The sequence below is a fragment of the Crocodylus siamensis genome, chromosome 2, assembly GCF_052110815.1.
Source record: "Crocodylus siamensis isolate JL-2025a chromosome 2, ASM5211081v1, whole genome shotgun sequence".
Classification (NCBI taxonomy): domain Eukaryota; kingdom Metazoa; phylum Chordata; order Crocodylia; family Crocodylidae; genus Crocodylus; species Crocodylus siamensis.
The window spans coordinates 186,332,910-186,352,350 of NC_143396.1; the positions used below are offsets into that span (position 1 = coordinate 186,332,910).

Genomic DNA, 19,441 nt, shown 5'->3' on the forward strand with positions numbered 1-19,441 from the left:
GATGTTGTCGTTGTTTGCAAGTAATCAGTATTTCCATGCTGCTGGCTTGGAAGTATCACAATACCATCTGAGGTAAAAAGTAAAAAGGTTTTCATGCTGGTGTAAAGAGTTAAAGGGGACTTTCCAAACGGTGTATATTTAATACAAATTGTATGTATATTTAATACAAACTACCTTAATGCTTGGTATTGAGTCCTAATAGGAATCCTTATTTTTAAGTTTTTATCTCATATATGCCTATGCTTATTCCTTAGATGTCACTGTTTTACCTGCTTCAAGTCAATTTTCTTTCTTGAACTGTTCAATGAGCTAACTCTAGTATTTAAAAAATCGTGAATCTAGCTTAAAAAACGAAGAAGGGGAAAAAAAGGGATTGCAAGGAAAAACCCAGAAATATTTCCATCTTTTAGTTTGCCTTTTGGAATTTGAATCTTTGGAGTTCAAAAGTTTGAAAAGATTTTTGCACATCTTTGAGGGATAGAAATATACCTGAAACATCAAAAACAAAGATTCTCATATATTTACATGAAAATTATGGCTTTCATAAAAACACTAAATATTATTGACTGGTGTTTTACTATAATAGGGTAGCCTTGTAAAGGGTAGAGCACTGGAGCTGATAGGAATCATGAGAAAGTGTTATTGGGAGCAGATAATGGGAAATAATTCCCTAGCATAATCTATTTGTGCCAGTACTCTGTGGGGAAAAGTCATAGATGTACATAGGCTAAGATGAAGATAATATAATCAGCTTTTATTAATGCTCACAACATGAGATTGTAACACTTGGTCAGATTACCACATGATACATTTATGCCTAACATAAACTTGCATAAAAAAGAAATAGAATAGTGGAAAATTCCTTTCTAGAAAAGAAAAATAAGTCAGAAGATGCCACAGTCAAAATATTAATCATGGGAAGTGGAATGGTGCTGGATCATGCCCATGTCTGGGTGGGTATTGAATCCAAATATATCTAAAATAGAGATCCATTTCTCAAACAGCAAAAACATCTTGCAGTTGAGCAACATCCTAGTAAAGGAAGAACAATTTTATTGAAACTGTACTCTGGCAAATAAAGCCTCAAGTAAAGTAAAGTAAAGTAATCAACCTGTTCAACTTAAGGCCCTGAGGGAACTACTACCTTGCGATTCCTCTGAGTGCACTTCAGCTTTCAACCATCTCTGAATGTTTAGGGCTCATCTGAAGTAGAAAAGAGGGTGATTTTCTGCCAAACACAACTCTCAGTTTTGAAGGAAATCAACAGCAAATTCCAAAATATAAATCCATCAGTTAAAGGACAGGAAAACCAGACACTCCAGCTAATTTACCATATTTAACAGTATTTCCAGTGTGGAAACCTGGCTCCACATTTAAATCAAAATATAAGTAACAGTATGAGAGAATAAAAAAGCATTTTGTTTGTTGCTGCAAAATGTGCTTTGCTTTTGTTCTTCTGAAGTGTGTTGCATTCAAACTGCTATCATAAGCAAAACCAGAGCTTGGGCTAAGTCTACCACTGCCCATATATAGTGAATACTTGCGTAGTGAAGAACAAGGGGAGTCATGATTATCTGAAGTACAACATAAATATAACGGCAGGATTTGTTTTTCCTAACATGAATTACTTCAGAGTAAGAGGTCTCTATTTCATTTCAAATTTAACAAAATGTGGCCTTTGGGCATTACTTTCCATAGTATAGCCCGGTTAGACTAGGGAAATACAGTTGAAGTACCTGAGTGACCTAATATTCTACTGCATTTTTGCAGACACTGATTAGAAAATTCTAGGACAATGTATCAGTCAAATTGCATGGACCCTTACCATGCACATTAGCAAATTGGCTCCAAACCTAAACGTTTCCCACTTGACCTCATAAGCAGTGGCTGCTCTCAGACTCGACAGAAACTCAGGGCTCCAGAGTAGGCACTTGATCAAGCCTGGAGCAGCCTTCCTGGTTTTGGACTCACCTGCAGCGCCATCCTCTTCAAGACTGGCTGCTGCCATGGGATAGACAAAGGCTACTGTCACTACTTGGTCTAGTCTGGATGTATCTCTTAATGCTAAGGCCTCACTTGTGATTTATGCATACCCCACAAGCCAAGCCAATTATTCTTCTTATTTTTACTTTTCTTTCTGAATTAGAAATTTAATTTAAGATAATCAACATTAATTATCTTTAAAATGTTTGTTGTCCAAGCCCTAGAAGTCTTAGTCTTCAGAGTGCACTAGTTCATAAGCACACTGCAGAAAAACATGCAAATTACTAGCTATGAATGGTGCTTAAATGGAAAATTAGTGATATTGATTGGCTACTATAGCATGGCCTAGGAAAACTCTTTGTGCTAGTCCTACAGCACTATGTTTTGTTCAACAGTTGGAACCTTTTTGTCTCTGATTCACCAGCAAAAAATTAAAAATAGAAATGTGAGGACAAAGCAGAAGAGAAAAACCTAAGAAACTTAGAGTGCATAAAGCCTTTAGATTTGGATCAACCTAACTAGGGTTAGATCCATCTAAATGCCACTTTGTGCAGGTGTTGAGGAGTTAAATGATACGGGTTAAAATTGCGAGTGGGTTAATCTAAATGAACACTTGTACATGTTCAGGGTGCAGTCTCAGGGCTGGGAAAGCACAGCTGCTTGCCCTGGGTCTTTGCTCTTCCTACTCCCCCACCCACCAGTCCCTGACCAGACCTGCCAACCCCCACCCGCTTGGAAGATCTACTAGCCTCCTTGATCCCACCCACCCCTTCCTTACCTCAAATTACTTATACGCAATTCTGTGTGCAGCTCCTGGCACTGGCAAATAGCTGAATACACTGTTCTCAGTGTATGTTCATGTGGCTTCAGGTAAGCCAAGTGAATGTGGACTGGATGCAGCAAACTGCTATATGGACCCTTGATGATCAATTCAGAGAGATGGAAGATCCCAGTTCCAAGACTATTGAGGAAAAGTCTATCACGAACATATAGCCAACTGTGAAATTCAGGCTGAATTTTTGGAACATTAACATACAAAACACTATTGGGAAAGCCAGTAAAATTTAACATGAAAACATCAAATTTAAGCACTGAATGGATTTCATGTAGGAAGCAAAGCTGCTGACATTCTAGATGACTTTCTTTGTTGTACCTGCCCACTTAAAATCACACATGAGGCCATGATCTATCCTCAGACCACTTATTTCCTTCAGGGACTATGTCTCATGAAAATAAACTGCTGAGATTAGTAAGATTTTTAAACATTGCTTATCTACCCTGAAATAAAATATTATTGCTTTCATTTGTGGAGCCTGTTTGGAAAGGAGGAAGGATGTAAACACCTGGTAGGCTTCCCCTCTATATTCTGGGCAAAAAATGCCTCTTCTTTATAGTAAAAATACCAGATGCCTCCCTCAAAAGCATCCCAAGCTTTCTGCAATACCTAGTATGGAAAGGAGATACTGGGTTAGAAATTGGGTCAGGATGGTTCTAACTTGTCAGTAAACAATAAGGCAAAGGCTGCTTTATTTATCTCCATTGGCCACACTTTATGTTGAAGGCCAAATTATAAATAGTCTACAGCAGGCTAATAGATGATTAATAGAATGCTAATAAGCATGCTACAGAAAAAAAATGTTTTCAATTTGGTCAGAAAATGGAGGGTATTTCCAAGGGAATTTTTTACTGTTCTGTGAAAAAACAAACCTAAAATTGTTTTTTTTAACATGTTCTATTTTTCTGAAGATAAGTGACATTTTCAAAAAAAGATTTTAATTTGGTTACAAACTTCTTTCTACTTCCATAACAAAGAGGAAACTTTTCAACCAGTGCTGAGTAGGACATGTTAAAAGAGATGATTACAAGTGTAACAGTTAGAAGCAACCTATAGATTAGCAAGGAATTAACCTTTTATTAAAACCTTTGCTAATCATTGATAATACTTTATATTTAAATAAACATTAAATTACTTATATACTTATCAACACACTTTTAATGAAAACTAGGACCTCTTAATTTGGAGCAGGCACTGGGAGCTCTGAAACATACCTATACACGCTTTGGTTATGCACTCCCTTGTTTCTGGCTTGCTGGCTCCACTTTGCACTATTATGGAAGCGGGCTGAAACATGGAATCAGACTGCAAGGCCAGGTGCTGATATTTTCAAAGTAGCTGAGGCTCCCTCTACACATTACAGGTATCATGCAATTAAGTGATTAATTGTGCAATTACCTTGAGACCAGATACACATGCAAAGTAGCTATCATGTCATAAGTCAGGGGCCAGCAGTTAGTTCAGGTGGAGGGCTGCTTACTGAGTTACCGGGAGTTGTCGAGGGCCGCATGGGTACCCCACCCCTTGACAGTTGCCCTGCCCCCCTGGTGACCATATTGGAACCAGAAGTCCTGCCTCCAACCCCTGACCTTTGCCACTGGAAGTCCCTCCTCTTGCCCTTGAAGTACTCCTTTTGGGAGGAAGAGTGCTGCCATCTTGAAACCAGAAAAAACTCAAATCATATACAAAAAATATGACATCTACTATAACTTATTTTAGTTTGATTTAAAAATACATTTGTACTGATTTATGTGTTTATGAAGTGTATCTAGAGGTGACTGCATAATAGCTCAAAATATAGTCCTACTGTATATTGTGTGTGGGTGGTAAGGGGGCGTATGTAGTGGGGTGTGGTTGGGGAGTGCACGCGTGTGTGTGCGTGTGCATGTGTGTGGTGGGGTGTGCTATGGTGGGTGGGATGTGAGAGAGAGAGGGGACTGGGCTGCCAGATCTATTGAATGTGGCCCTTGCGGACTTCATGAGAGCTTCATGCGATGCAGCCAGGCAGACACCCTTGCCCAGGCTCTGCACTCCTCCCACCCCACCGTGGATCCCTGCTGGGCCCAGGGCACCTACACAGGCTCTGTACGCATCTGCTGTTGCCATTTCCCTGCTTTCCTTTCCACACACGTGCCCATCGCTGCTCCCCCACCACTGCTGTGGCTTCTGCTGCTCCCTGTGCCATTGCCCCAGCCCCTGCCACTCCCCCCACCACTGCCACGGCCTCAGCCTCGGCATTCCCCACTGCCACAGCCTCCGCTATTCCCCATGGTCCATGCCACTCCCACTGCCGCTTCCTGCACCAGTCCCCATAGCCCACACAATAAAGACTTTTTGTTATGAATTAATGATTTCAGTTGCAGTCCCTTTAATCACAGGCTTTTCAAAGTGCTCATTGTTGAGACACTGATTTTCATGGAGAACAGAGCTGAGCCCATGTCAAGTCCTAATTCAGACATATATTTGGGAGATATCTGGGGTCTAGGGCCACTATGCTGCTGAAAGTGGATTGAGCTTCAATTTTTCTAGCAGGTGAATTATTAATTCCTAAACATAAGATACCCAGCATCTCTGTGGTTGTGCCTTAGGTAGGCTGGAGAACAGCAGGGGATGGCTTGGGAGAGCATTCTTTCCAACTACTGCTAGTGTTCCCTCATGTCTCAGACAATCTGGTCAGTTATAGTTAAGTCAAGATACATGTGTACAGCTTGTACACACACAACACATGCAAAGTCAGGCTTCTCTGGCAGCCATGAGATTTGATGAAGCCATTACAGAGCACAGAAAGCTATCTTCCCTCACATTATTTTGTGTGTTTACTCAGGTCATTCATCTAGGTATGGGGACAGTGTTTGAATAAATACAATTTTATAATTTTGCTATACTCTGCACATATCTGCAGGTGCCTTATTAGCTTTGTTAGCACTACAGTTTACAAACTTAAAGGTTAATTTGATATTTGTTGGGACTTGACTCAAAGTCTCAAAGTTCAGTAAACCAGCTAGGAGGTATGGGATATTTATTTTTTTTTAGCAAGGTGCTATGCACAGTGGATAAAAGTCCTCCATTCCTCTTCTCAAGCTATACAGCAATGCTTTTAATCATTTGATGATCTCTAGTTCTGTAGGCTACTGGTACTCCTACCCATCATTCCCAGGGAAAAGTGTCTTGTCTTGCATCTATGGAATCTCTAAACTTGGTTTGGTGAGTGCAGGTGACATGATCTGAGCAGAATGCCTAGGGCCAGATTGTATTCTACCTGTTAGGTGTCTAGTTGGCACTTAGGTGTTTAGGGGCTTGTCTTCGTTAAAAGTCTTCTGCAGGCAGGAGTTTCAGAGGCAAGCCACCAAAGCGTAATTCTACCAGTGTGAATTCTGGCATGTCCATTAGAGAAATCACACTTTGTCAGAGCACACAATTCACTGTGGGAGGAACAAGCTATTGAAGGGTTTGTGTCTTTATGCCTTTGTCGGCAGTTTCCCTGTGGTGGCAGAAGCCTCTTTCTCTTTCAGAGCAGTCATTGCTCTGCTTGCAGAACACAGAGGGTCCTGCTCCCTTTGGGAAGCTGTGGCAAAACCTGAGTTTTACCTGCAAAACTAGACAACATAGTGCAGGCCTAGGTGCGATCCTATTCTACCCTGCTTGAGTCCTTGAAAAGCAGTTAACATGGAAGATGAGTGACTCTTTCCTACTCTTGCCACTTTTTTTGTGACTTTGATATTACAGCTAAGATGGAGGAGTATTACAAAAGTAATGTATTGCCAGGGATTTGAGCAGGGTGGAATAGGATTGAACTTAGATGCCTGAGTGAAGTGCCTCACTCTTAGATGCCTAATAGGTGGGAAAAGATCTGCCGTTCAGTCTCTAGGATTATGAAGGGTGGCAGGCATTTAGCCTACTCACTACTGAGGGATTACATCAAGTATGGAATTGAAACTATAGTGTAGAGCTGCACTGGGTTTATGTTGGGACCAGCTAGAGGAACTCTTATCCAAATATGTGGTTAGCATTTTTGTTTAATAGGGCCCTGAGGGATAGGCTGATAAACTATTTAAGGATGGATAAATGCCATTACCACTCCATATGGATCAGAAGGAAGATTTTTGATTGGTATAATAATATCTTTTTCCTACATTCCCTCAGAATTTAAGGCATTATTTATTTAGTTTAGCAATAGCTTGCTAAAAAGAAGGTAGGATAGGAAGATAGAGAACAAAACAATAGAATTACTAAACAATTGTTTTAAAACAACTGACACTTTCATATTCATAAATATATTATTAAATTGGGGTAACACTTTTGATTTCAAACCCCAAACATGCAAACCTTTAAAATCAATTTGTAGGTATGTTAAGTCTAATTTACTTTTAAAACTAATATCTTCTATTTATTCAGGGAATGAATGCTCACCCTCTCTGCAATATATTTTATCTTAATTTTATGTATTTAGGATAGACAAGTCAGTATGACAATTGTAAACTTAAAAAAAAAGTAATATCATGAATGGTATCCTGTCAAATGTAATATGGCGAGGTGGAAGTTAATCAGTTGAAATGATGAATACATGACAAAAGGCAAAGTTATATGGACACTGTAATAATGGTTTTGGAAAACTGCAGTTTTGGAAAACAAAGTGGGAAACTATAATAATGGTTTTGGAAAACTGCAGTTGTACCCAACATAAAAGAAACCAACAGTTTTGTCATTTATTTTTAAATTATGATTCCTCTCCTTAATAAAGACAGGTGTTAGGTTTCTGGAGTTTGAAGATACTAAATGGTGACCATCTAGAGGAGACAATAAGATTTCTTTGTCTCAGGTTTTGTGCAGCAGACTCAGAACCAGGATTGGTAGATTCTACTTCTAGTTTTACCAACTATGACTTTGGACAAAGCTATTTAAGCTCTATGTCTCAGTTTACACACACGTAAGATGCAGATGGAAACCCTCACTTCACAGGGATGTTGTGGCTGTGAAATCATTAATTGAAATATTGTACAGAAGAGCACATATTATATTGTTACCCTGTTATTCTGTTTATAGTGTGCAGAGGCTCCAACTGAAATCAGGGGCCATTGCACTAGGTACTAAACAAACATGTAGTGAGGAACAATCCTTTCACTAATTAGTTTATAATCGAACTAGATAAAATAAAACAAGAAGTATTAAATTCCCTGGGTCTCCAAGGTGGATCTGGACCATGGAGCTCCTTGCAGGCCAGATCTGGACCTACTTCTGGTGGTCAGGTGAAGTGGTGGCAGCGTTACTTGCTACAGGTTCCTGAGCCATTGTGTCACCCACAAAAGTTAACACACCCTTTGCTTGCCTCTGCCCCTGACACATCCCCAGTGGGGCTCCATATGCTAGAATTTTTCAGCAGACCTTGTCCCTAAATTCCCAGCTTCTGCAAGAACCTTGCGGGTGAGATGAAATAGCTCTGTGGGCTTTCTGCAGCCTGTGGACTTCATCTTTGAAACACTCCTGAGCTAAATAGATTGAGTTTATGTCATGTAGGGCTGGAAGTAGACTACACATTTGTGACACCGTAACACTTTTTATGGCAACAAAAAGCAAAAGCAAAGAGACACCCATGTCCTTTGTTGCATCCCAGGTGCCTTTGTTTATGACAGTGATAAAAGGTAGTACTAATTTATGCTGTTTTATTGCAGCAGACATCTATTTGCTTTATGGCAGGAGAGTGTGGGCAGCCCAGTGCTTCTGGGGCCTGAGGAGCCATTTCTTGTATGCCCTGGGAATCCAGGGTTGGGCGCCTCAAACCATGGGAGCACCTGCCCAGCTTTCCCAACTAACAGAGATGTGCCCTAGAGACTCTAGAGGGCACGTCTCTGTAAGCAGGGAATGTGTCATCCATTGTCCCACATGATCAGTGAGCAGGACAATGGGTGATGTGTTCATTTTGTGAAATCTATTTATACTCTAAGTCACAGTTGTCAAAGATACGGCCCATGGAGGGTGGGTCTCGAGTAGGTCTCAAGTTGACCCACATGCCACATGTGGCACGTACTGGACAGGCCCTGTGTGCAGGGCCTGGGACATGAGATGCATGTGGCATCCATCATGGGTGGTCTGGGACCTGCACTACATGTGATGCTTGGTCCAGGACCAATGCTGCATATACCATCCATACCAGCCAGTCTGAGATCTTCTTCATGTACATGCCAGATCCAGTGCTGCTGGATCAACCAAATCAACTGCTGGATCTATAGAGATCAGTTGCTCCAGCTAGTTTGGGACTGTGCCACATGTGGTGCCCATTCTGGCCAGACCAGGATGTGTGGTACCCACTCCATCTCATCCAGGGCAGGCATTGTGTGTAGCACAGGTGTTGGATTGGCCAGAACCAAAGCCACATGCCAGAGTGAGTGCTGTGGGCACTATATCCTGTGGGCAGTGGGGGCTGCAGGGCTGAATCCATGACATTCATTTGGCCTGTGGGACAAGATAAGCTGGACACCTCTGCTCTGAGTCATGCTTTCCAGTCATCTGTTCGCTCTACTGGCTCTTCCATGTGAATTGTCCATACATAAATTCTGTGGAACTGATGGAAATTCTCTCCTGAGGCCCAATCCAGTGTATTAACCATAGGCTTACCCTTTCTTTATCTTGCAGATTCTGACCTCCCAACTACATATCTATATTTTTCCTTGTGTGCACTGTATTATAACTCTATTATAGCTGTTGTACATATCCCTTACTAGCTATGTATGAATTAATCCAGCTGAATGAGATCAGTGTATCTTTATTAGTTTAGCCATGCTTGTTCCTGTAAGGCTTACAAACTTACTTCAAGCAATTGCTTTAAAAGATTTTTATTTTCTGTTAGGTTTCATTGTAAAAGAGTTTATAATATATAACAAGACACAGAAAGGGTCAGTCTGAGAACATAGTAAAATAATAGCATTTGGAGCTTAAATTTGTTTTAAGAGGCTGCTTTTGAATGATATCTGGTGTGATGCATATCCCAAGTTAAAAAGTTTTCTACCAAGTAGAGAAAATTGTCAGAGAAACAACTAATTAATCTTTGCTCCTTTACAGCTGTGTAATGCTATGCATAACTAAAAGTCCTGTTAAATTAATTAATGATTTCAATTATGAACTTTTCTCCAAAATGTTATGATTCGTATCAGGTTTATAATGCAGTGACCTGGGAGTGTGAAATCTGTGTTATGTAGAGAGTCGCCAGTTAATTGATTCACAAATTATTTAAAGTTTGTTGCACCCAAGGGAGTGCTCAGATCCGTGACAGCTATTTCTTAAAATGTACAAACTCCCTTTTCTTCTTAGAATTGTCTTAAGCTAACAGGCATGATGAAATGCCTGAGAGTCAGATATTGGCAGTTTGTAGTACTGTAGTTAATACAATAATTAAAGAATTCCTCCAGACTTTCTTAGTGTCATGCTGACTATGCATGGAAAACACTCTTTACATGAATCAGTGAGAAAAGATTACCATGCTGTCCAAGTATATTTTAAAGTAATTACTTTTTATAGTTTTCAATGTTTCTGTTCATTATTCCTAACCTTGGTTGTCAAGAAACTTTATTTTTGTTTGTTGTATAGTAACTTTTGTTTATTCCAAGAGGAACTTATGGTGGGAATTTCTTTAAAGGCTTCTAATGATTAAATGATTGAGTAATTTCATACAATGGTGAGGTAAAAAGCAGTTTCACTATATAGTTTATTGTAATTATGGTAGCCCGAATTTAGAGTGGTCAAATACTGCATTTCATAGATTCGTGTCTTTGTAAATCTAGGAGTTTAAGCAGCAAGTCTTCTTACCTACTTCAAGACAGCAAGGACAAGTAATAATACTCATCATAACTGTATCTGATTTTTAATATTTTAGTCTGTACCTTACACAAAAAATAAAAGCTGAATTGTACAAAGAATAAGACAGAAGCAGGTATTAAAGCACATTAAAATATTGTTAATATTTTATAATGCTTTATTAAAATTTTATTAATGTTATTAAAGTGTGCGTCAGTTGACTCTAGTGTTGTATAACACGGCCATTAGTACAAATCCCTTTGTGAGTGCCAGTGCTTTACTGAGGTGCAAGTGAAGGCTGCACATGGCTGCCTGTATCTGAGGAGAGACCCGTAAGTGCTACTGTTGTTGAAGTTTGCACATTGCTCTGAAGACTGGAGGTGGCTGACTTGTTAGGCTACCACAATGTGGGTTTTTTCTTTTTTTAAGATCAAATTGCACATAATTAGACAATAACAACTAAATATGGTGCCACGTTCCAAAATCTTTCAAAGGGTAACCAGATATTATGCATTTGGTAAAAGATATGGATCGGTGTTTTGAAACCTGCGTATATTAGTCTTTTTGGGTCGGAAAGTCTTGGTTTATAAAACGTTGTTTACAGGATATGAAAATTGAGGTAGTATTTTGCCTTTTCGGAGATTTATTTTTCTCTATTTGCAGTCACTTTGCTGGATCTTTTTTTTTCCTTTCTATGATTTTTTTTATCATCTAAAATAAAACATAACAACAACAATTAGAAAAATAAAGTGGCTCTCGCTTGATGGAATAGTGTCTTGCTGTAGGCCACACAAAATGGAATATAAAAGGAACAAATTTAAACTAATATCTGCATTGTAGAAAATATACCATTTCAAATACTGACTGAGTGACTGCTTCTGTTTTCTAAAATTAAGGAGCCTATAATCTCAGCACCATTAACAAGTGCTGTCATTCAGATACACAGTGTCTGGCTGATTTAAATAGAATGAAATGAAGATAGTTGTTTCTGGTCCCTTGGCTTCACTCATTGCCATAAACATATGCTCTGCGTCCCGCTTCTTTCCATCTTATTTATGACTTTAATTTGTTGTGTGGGCTGCGCTAGAAATTAAATTTAATACAATTCTCCAAGGGACCCTGTCATATAATAACATGGTAATTTCTGTGTATCCTTTTGAAAAATGAGGAAATTAATTCTTCCTGACATGTTCTAATTATTCCAGTGTGAACGGCAAATCCGTTTTTCCCAGCCCCTGAAGTGTTATAGGCAAATGGCTGCTGTTCAAAGCTGAGGTGCTAATGCTGACCAGCAGTGCGTTTAATTTGAAACATGAGCAGACACCTTTCAACACACCTTTGTAATATTGGAGTACTTTACAGAAATTAATTCACTACTTATTTGGCAGCTTAGCCTGGGGGTTATGGTTTTTATTCATCGATACTATAGTCATGTTAGCACAATGTTTCCTGTTTCCTCTAGTGCTTTTGTGCCTGTGCTGCAAAATGTGGAATCAGACGTGTGCGATGGGTAGTTATAGCGTACATATTAAAACAGGATACTTCAGATACCTCAGGACTATCAGTTGTATGCCAGGGATATTTACAATTTCAGGAGAGGTCTTGAATGTTAAGTTAATTACAGACTATGGTTAACAGCCTCAACTCAAATTACAGTGGAGAAATTATTTGAACCAATTTGCTGGGAAAGAGTTCTGCTGGCCAGATGCAGATCTTAGTTGTGATGATCACTTTCTCCTTTTACATTTGTACCATATTGTTGGAATCTATCTGAAAAGAGTTAAGCTATAATTTTAAAATTCTTAAAAACACTTGGCATAGGTAGATTTTGCCAATGTGGAAGATGGCAAGCTAACAGCAGAGGCACTCCAAATTCACACTAATAATTTCTGGGCACTGGTGACTTTCAGAAAACTCTGCATATGGGGGTTTTTCAGTTAAGCATCTTCATTTTTTACAGGATTGCTGAGTAAACTCCTTCCCCAGTCCTGTTTTGTTACAAATACACAGATGTTATCTATGTGAAATGCTCTTTTGAAATTTAGATATATAGAGTTATAAAAGGAACTTTGACTGTACCAAGAAAGAGGATCTGGCATAAGCTATGAAACACTGATAACAGATAAATTATTAAGCCAGAAGACTTTGTATATTTCTTATGACAAGAAAAATTCTTTAAAAAAATGATAAAAACGTCACTGTTACTGGTGTATTTTAAAAATCCAAATAAATATGTATTTATATAGCTTTATTTTCAAAGTATATGCTATTTTCCCAATATAAAGTAAATCATTGTATTAATCACAAATACCAATGGTTTGACATAATGTAATACTTAATACAACGCACTTATGTAGCTCTTTTCATCTTCAAAACACTTTACAGAGATGAACTAATTGCTCCCTACCCCTCTTAGTTATTATTTGTTGGTCCCAACAGTGTCTAATAATATTAATCTATAATACATAAAGAGCTTATAAGAAAGAGCCGAGCAAGACAGATAAGATAGATAATAAGATAAATAAACCACTTGTCTACAAAAATGTCAAAATAGGACATGTTTGCACAACTTTAAATGACTGTACAACAGTGGAGAATCAGGTTTGATGTACTTCATAGATTTGAAAGAGAGAATTTTTTTTGCTCTTAGGATGGGGGAGTATGTTTCAAGAGGAATGATTTGAAAGAGAAGACAAAGCTGGGACCAACAGGAAGCTGTGAAGAGGGCTGCCCGATAGGACTGAAAGAAGCTTGCAAGGGAGTAGGAAGAACTAAAGAAAGGAGCTGTAAACTAGGTACAGACATTCAGTTTCTACCAGGAGAACTCACATTCTCCCTGTAAAAATCCAAAGTGTAAAGATGTTCAAGCTTTTTCCTCCCAGAGCCAAAATGGCTGCTCTGGAAGAAGAATAACCTGGCAACAACCAGGGAGAAATCTCTCCTGGAAGAGTTTCTTCTGGTAGACACAGTGCTTATGTGAATGTCTACATACCTTTCCCCTGACTCCAGTCCACCTGATCCCCAGGAGTGGACCATGAGGAGCTGTGGGTAAAGGTTCCCTGCTGTCTTGAGACTGGAGGCCAGGGACAGAAGCGGGGTGCAGTTTCCTGGGGTTTCAACCTTCTCTGGCTTTGTGTGGCAGCTCCCACTTTTCAGCAGCTACCACCTGCCACTTGACAGCCACTTTGTTCCCAAGCAAGTTGTCAATTAACGGACTCCTTCAAGGATAGAGGATCCCTTGGGATGACCCAGGGAGCAGCCGTCTAGTGCCCTCTGGCTGGAGAGCTTGCCTATGAAGCTTTCCAGCTATGGGGCTGCAGGAATGTTTGTGTAGTCCAGCTCCTGGGTTGTTTTTGTACTGGAAAAAATTTCTTCTGGTATAATCAAACATGGTAGGAAGCCTAGGAATATTTGAGAGTGGAGTTGTGCAGAGTCTTGAAGGGAAAGTCTAGAAAAGGCTAGAAAATTAATTCTGGTGTCTAAGGCTAGTGAATGGTTCAATTGTAGCAATATGAGTGGACCAGAAGACCATGGGAGAAAGCAGAAGAGGAGGCAACTAGACAAATTGAGGCTGGTAGTAACTGAGATTTCATCCATAGTTTTACCTTTTAGGATTGGAGAAGGTGGGGTAGTTTCCAGAGCTATTGTTAAAGAATTATTGGAAAAATTTGGTGACAACCTGGGTGTGGGAAGAAGTGGTGAGATAGTTACAGACATAGTAAGTGTAGTGGTGAATGTGTAAGGTCACACAAGACTGAGGAATAAAAGGAAATAAAAGGAAACGGGATTATAGACAGATGCCTGTGAATTTGCTGAGAGGGGAGAAGCCACTCATCAAGAGAAGAGAGTTGGGTGAGAATCAGTGGAGCACAGAGGTTTGAAAGACAAAATAGGACAGAAGCAAAGGGCACCTTTACATGTAGTCTGGGATGGGAGGGCGGGGGGAGGCACTTGAACTAGAGTGGGTCTTGGGAGCTGCTCCAATGAAATCACCTGCAGTGTCTTGTGTATTCAATGCCCCTGCTTCAAAATGGTGGTGGGGATGCTTGAAATTAGATTCCTGGAACAGAGAGAAATAGAACAGAAACTCGAGTAGACTGAGTAGATGGTATATAAGGAAGCTTCAAAATAGAGAAGCAGTGGGAAAAAAAAGCTACTTTGAGAGGCAGTTGGTCAGTAGTGGGTTATATCCTGACAAGGATACTAGAGCAGATATAATAATTAATCTCCTTTTTACAGCTGGGTTTATTTAGTATTTGCTCAATGCCAGAAAGTAGTCAATGTGGGACCTGTGATTAGAACTGCTGGGCCACACCTTACTCTGAAATACTTTGTATGATGAGGTTTCAGTATTAAACTTCACACCAAAAAGTTTTTTTTCTCTGTATACAATGATTTTGATAGTAAATCTCTCATCACTAAAAGAAGAATAAGTCCTTAATGTTACACATCCCTTTCCCTCAGGGGGCTTGGTAAACACCATTTGACCAACTTATACAAAAGGCTGGAACTTACTGAGTACATCCTTTCTCAATACTTCTCTGTATAATTCAGCAGACTCAGAAGGTAATCATGACTGTCTGACTGCAGTGTCTAATTTAAATACTGTTAGGAGCTACAGTTTGGGGCCAAAATGGTCACTTTGGAGCTTGGTGCATCCAGTGGATCTGTGGAATGGAAGAAGGGAGTTAGGTACAAAAGGCTAGCAAACCTCTGAACAATTTTCATGGCTGGACATGCAGCATGATGGCCTGAGTCTCTGAATGAGCAGAGGGGATGTTGGGCACAGATCCATTAGGAGAGGAATAAACACACAAAATGGATGTGTGGTTTTGTTTGGTCAGTTGAGTGCCTGGCTTACTGAGGTACATTCTCATCTGTAAAAGCTGTGGATAAAGGCCAGGAAAAATATATGGATGTTGAGGTTGCCCAAGGCATCATTAACTATGGCTGAAGACACACCACTCAGGAAAGTATACTTATTACCACAGTAAAGACAATAGGTGCACGGCTGCCACCCCATGCATGAGAGGAATAGGCCAGCCCTCACTGGCAGAGGGGATTTTCCCTCAATCTCCACAATGAGGAGCCACAACATGTGGTGGCACTTTTTTCCCTGTGACCAGCCAGAGATTTCTGAACATGTAGGTAGAACCTCCTCCAAACCTCCTCTCCTTCCGTGCACCCCTGTCACGCAGTCTGACCTTACTGCTTGCGAGTAGCTGTTGCAGGCACAAACATGGCAGCTGTGGCCAGGTCTTTGAGGGCTAGCTACTGCTATTGTCCATTTTTCATACAATCATAGGGAATGTAGGGCTGGAAGGGACCTCATGAAATCATGTGTTGTAGTGCCCCCCCCCAAAATCAGGCCAAGTGTCTGTCCAATCTGTTCTTGAAAATTTCCAAGGATCAAGATTTTGCAGTTTTCCTGGGTGACCAATGCGTCACTGCCCTCATAGTCAGCAAGTTCCTTTTGATCTCCAGCCTAAATTTCCTCTGCTCAGCTTGAGGCCATTGCTCCTAATCCTGTCCCTATGGCCACAGAGAAATGCTATCTGCTCTTTAATAGCCCTTCAGGTATTTGAAGACTGTTATCAAATTCCTCCTTGGTTTTCTCTTTTCTAGGCTAAATAACCCTAGTTCTTTCAGCCTTTTCTCATAGGTCTTGCTTCCCAGACTCCTAATCAAGTCTGTTGCTCTGTGCTCGGCTTTTTCCAAACTATCCATGTCCTTCTTCAAGTGCAAGGCCCAAGACTGGATACAGTACTCCAGGTGAGGCCTCATCAGAGCTGAATAGTGCAGAAGAATCACTTATCTTGATTTGCAAGCAACAGTCCTGTTAATACAACCCAGTATGTTGTTGGTATTTTTTGCACCCCGCATGCTGTTGGCTCAGACTTAGATTATGGTCCACTGTAACCCCCAGGTCCTTCTCTGCAGTATTGTATCCTAGCCAGTAATTCCCCAGTTTATATTTGTGCTCGCAATTAGTCCATCCCAAGTGTGGGCCTTTGCACTTGTCCTTGCTGAATTTCATTTTGTATCATCATTTGCATCTTTTCCAGTGTCTTGTAGATCAAAGGTTCCCAAACATTTTCTTATTGTGTACCCCCTTGCAGATTTACCAGCTGCCTGTGTACCCCACCAATGTATGGTTGATATTTTAACCCCTTAAATGCCAATTGTTGAGATAATGAAAATTAAATCTGCCATTATACTATTTCTCCCGCCTATCCCCCAAGACTGTATACCCCTAGGGGTACACGTACCTCAGTTTAGGCCCCCCTGTTCTAGACCTTGTCCAGTAATAATTTTGCAAGGGTGCATTTGCTTGTGAATTGGAAAGCATGACTGGAGAAATTTTCTGCACTTTTTTTGTCTATTGTTTTCTTCAGCCTAATTTCTGAGCACTTGTGGCCACATATCATAGCACCAGTGGGCCACAGGTGCAGAATCTCAGGAAAGGAAAGTTCTTAGCAAAGAATCCTTCTCACCCAGTCAATGTGTGGCTGTTCTGCAATATTATCTGCCAGGGTGTCATAGTGTTGGCTAGTCACATGTTTGTCAAACCTTTGCCATAAAGCCTAGATGCCAAGAGCTGATGGATACAGATTTTCCTCTTCACTTACCCAGCAAATACTTTCTCTCAAGTGCAAGAAGACCATTCTGTGGGTCAGCGGATGTTGATTGTGGAACAGACGGTTACATTTTATTACTTATGTGGTGTTGGTTAACAGTGTTAGAAGTCTGATTTCTGTGGGACCTGTGCCACTGAACTTTTTTCTTCTGAGTTTGGACTAGAGTAAGATTGGAATAAATGGAATTTATAGTGGATCTCTTGGCAAAATTATGTATTTTGGTTTAAACAGAGTTCTTTTTAACTGTAATTTACATCTTGTAACAATAGTGGATTACTTTGGACAGCTTAGTAATAATCCACAGTGGTAAAATAATAGGTCTGGTCAAGACCCTCTGGGAAGTATCTTACTGTTAAAACGCATGCATTAGTTCCTCTATTGCAAGGCACAACAGAGCTACAGAGCAATTTATTGGCTATTTAGGCAGCAATTTCTGTTGATTTTTTTAAAAGGTTGCCTTGGTGACAACCATATGTAGCAACTCTTTCCCCCTCTTTCTACCTTTTACCTTTCGTGCTGATATTTCTTGTCAGACACCAGAATATCTTTGGCTCTGTTTTGGTACCTAACTCTCTATCTTGCTATAGATACTTTCTTCTGTGAAACCCCTTTGCTTAAGTTCTTTAACATGCTTGAGGTCTTCTTTAATATATTAAAAAATCCCAAAACATAGCGTAGATCAAACATCTATGATTACAGTGCTATGTAATGAACAGCAAATGCTAATAATAAAGCTTTTGCATACAGAGGGGTGCATACAGTTGAAATGTAGAATCGTGAATGTGTTCCTTTCCTATTTGGTATCTTACCTGTACAAACACACTTAGTTTGTACAGAGAATTAACTGTGGAAGCCCAATTAAGAGATGCAGCTAAGAATTGGTTGTAGTTTGGTGGGGTTGCATATACTTTCGGTAGTTAGTTCTGCTCTGTATCTGTACCATACAGCATGTATAATATAGTTCTGTTTAAGAGAATGATATGGTTTAAGTAAATCCTCATTTTTTCACTTGAAATTATGTGTTTTTTCAGATCTTTGGGGAACTTGTCATAAAATAGAGTGTGTCATCTGAAGGTCTCCAATTCAAACCTAGCCAGGTCAATAAAGTAGTGGAGTCATTACGCCCAGTGCCTGTTAGATGATCTGTTTGAAGTTAGTTGAAGGTTTCAGCCTAATTCTGAGCAAGCATGTGTCCACAGTACAAAGCTCATAATTACTGGTATTTACTGGAACTAATTGGTATACTTGTTGGCAGCCTCAGCAAGGAGGCTAAGCACTGAGTAGGAATGGAGGTTAACCTACTTTCTTGCTCCTGGAAACAGTTTTTCTGGATCAGGATTGTTGTAGATTGGTGAAGTAATGTGAGAAGGCTTGGTTTGCTAGAACAGTGTCTGTTCTGTGGGTAAATGGAGGCCTTTCAGTTTCTAAGGCTGTCAACCTGGCATGAGCAATAAATTCACTTAAAGGCAGAAAATAGAAAAGAAAGTAAGACTACCACATCTATGTAAAAAGGTCCCTTGTTCCTTAGAAGAAGGAAGCAATATAGGAAATGGAGGAGGAAAGGGTTGAATAATTGGTTTTTCTGGTTTTGGAAATACAGTAACTTCTCTAGCAGTTAAACGAAGAGTTCTTTGTCACTTCCTTTGCCCTAATTATCTTGAGTTCATTGTAGATAGTTTTCTGTGGTAAACCTTTTCTGTGTTTATCCAAGAGACATCACTGACTGAATAATCAATAAGTCTTTCTCTCCTTGATCTATTCAAGCATAAGACTGAGATTACTGAGTGGGAGAAGAGGGGTCACCATCTGAAATATTTTCAGATTGTTGACAATCTTTCTCTGTTATGTCTAAACAAAAAAGGTACCTAGTGTCTACTAATATTCTTTTTGATTTAGGCTTTTGCTGATATATATTTAAAAAAATTGCTACATGTGCATTTGTATTCTAAAGCACCTAAAAACTTAGGGTTGATGTGCCAGACAGATTAAAAGAAGCACAAAAGTCTAAATACTCAGCCTTCATACTTCCCTTTTTATTCTTAAGTCTTATTCCTTTTCCTTTCTTCTATTTCAGTCTGTCATATAGATCTTGTATTTCCAGTAGTTTTGGTTAACCTTTAAGCTAGTATTAAAATATTAAAAGCAAGGGATTTAAAAGCAAAATTGATCTCTGTTTTAACAACTAACCTTTCAGGTC

General features: G+C 39.7%; 1 protein-coding gene across 20 annotated transcripts in view; it reads left to right on the top strand.

The window, feature by feature from the left end:
• The window catches only part of SOX6 (SRY-box transcription factor 6), a 536,736-nt gene that overhangs the window by 101,232 nt on the left and 416,063 nt on the right, over window positions 1–19,441 (top strand). The window lies entirely within an intron of this gene.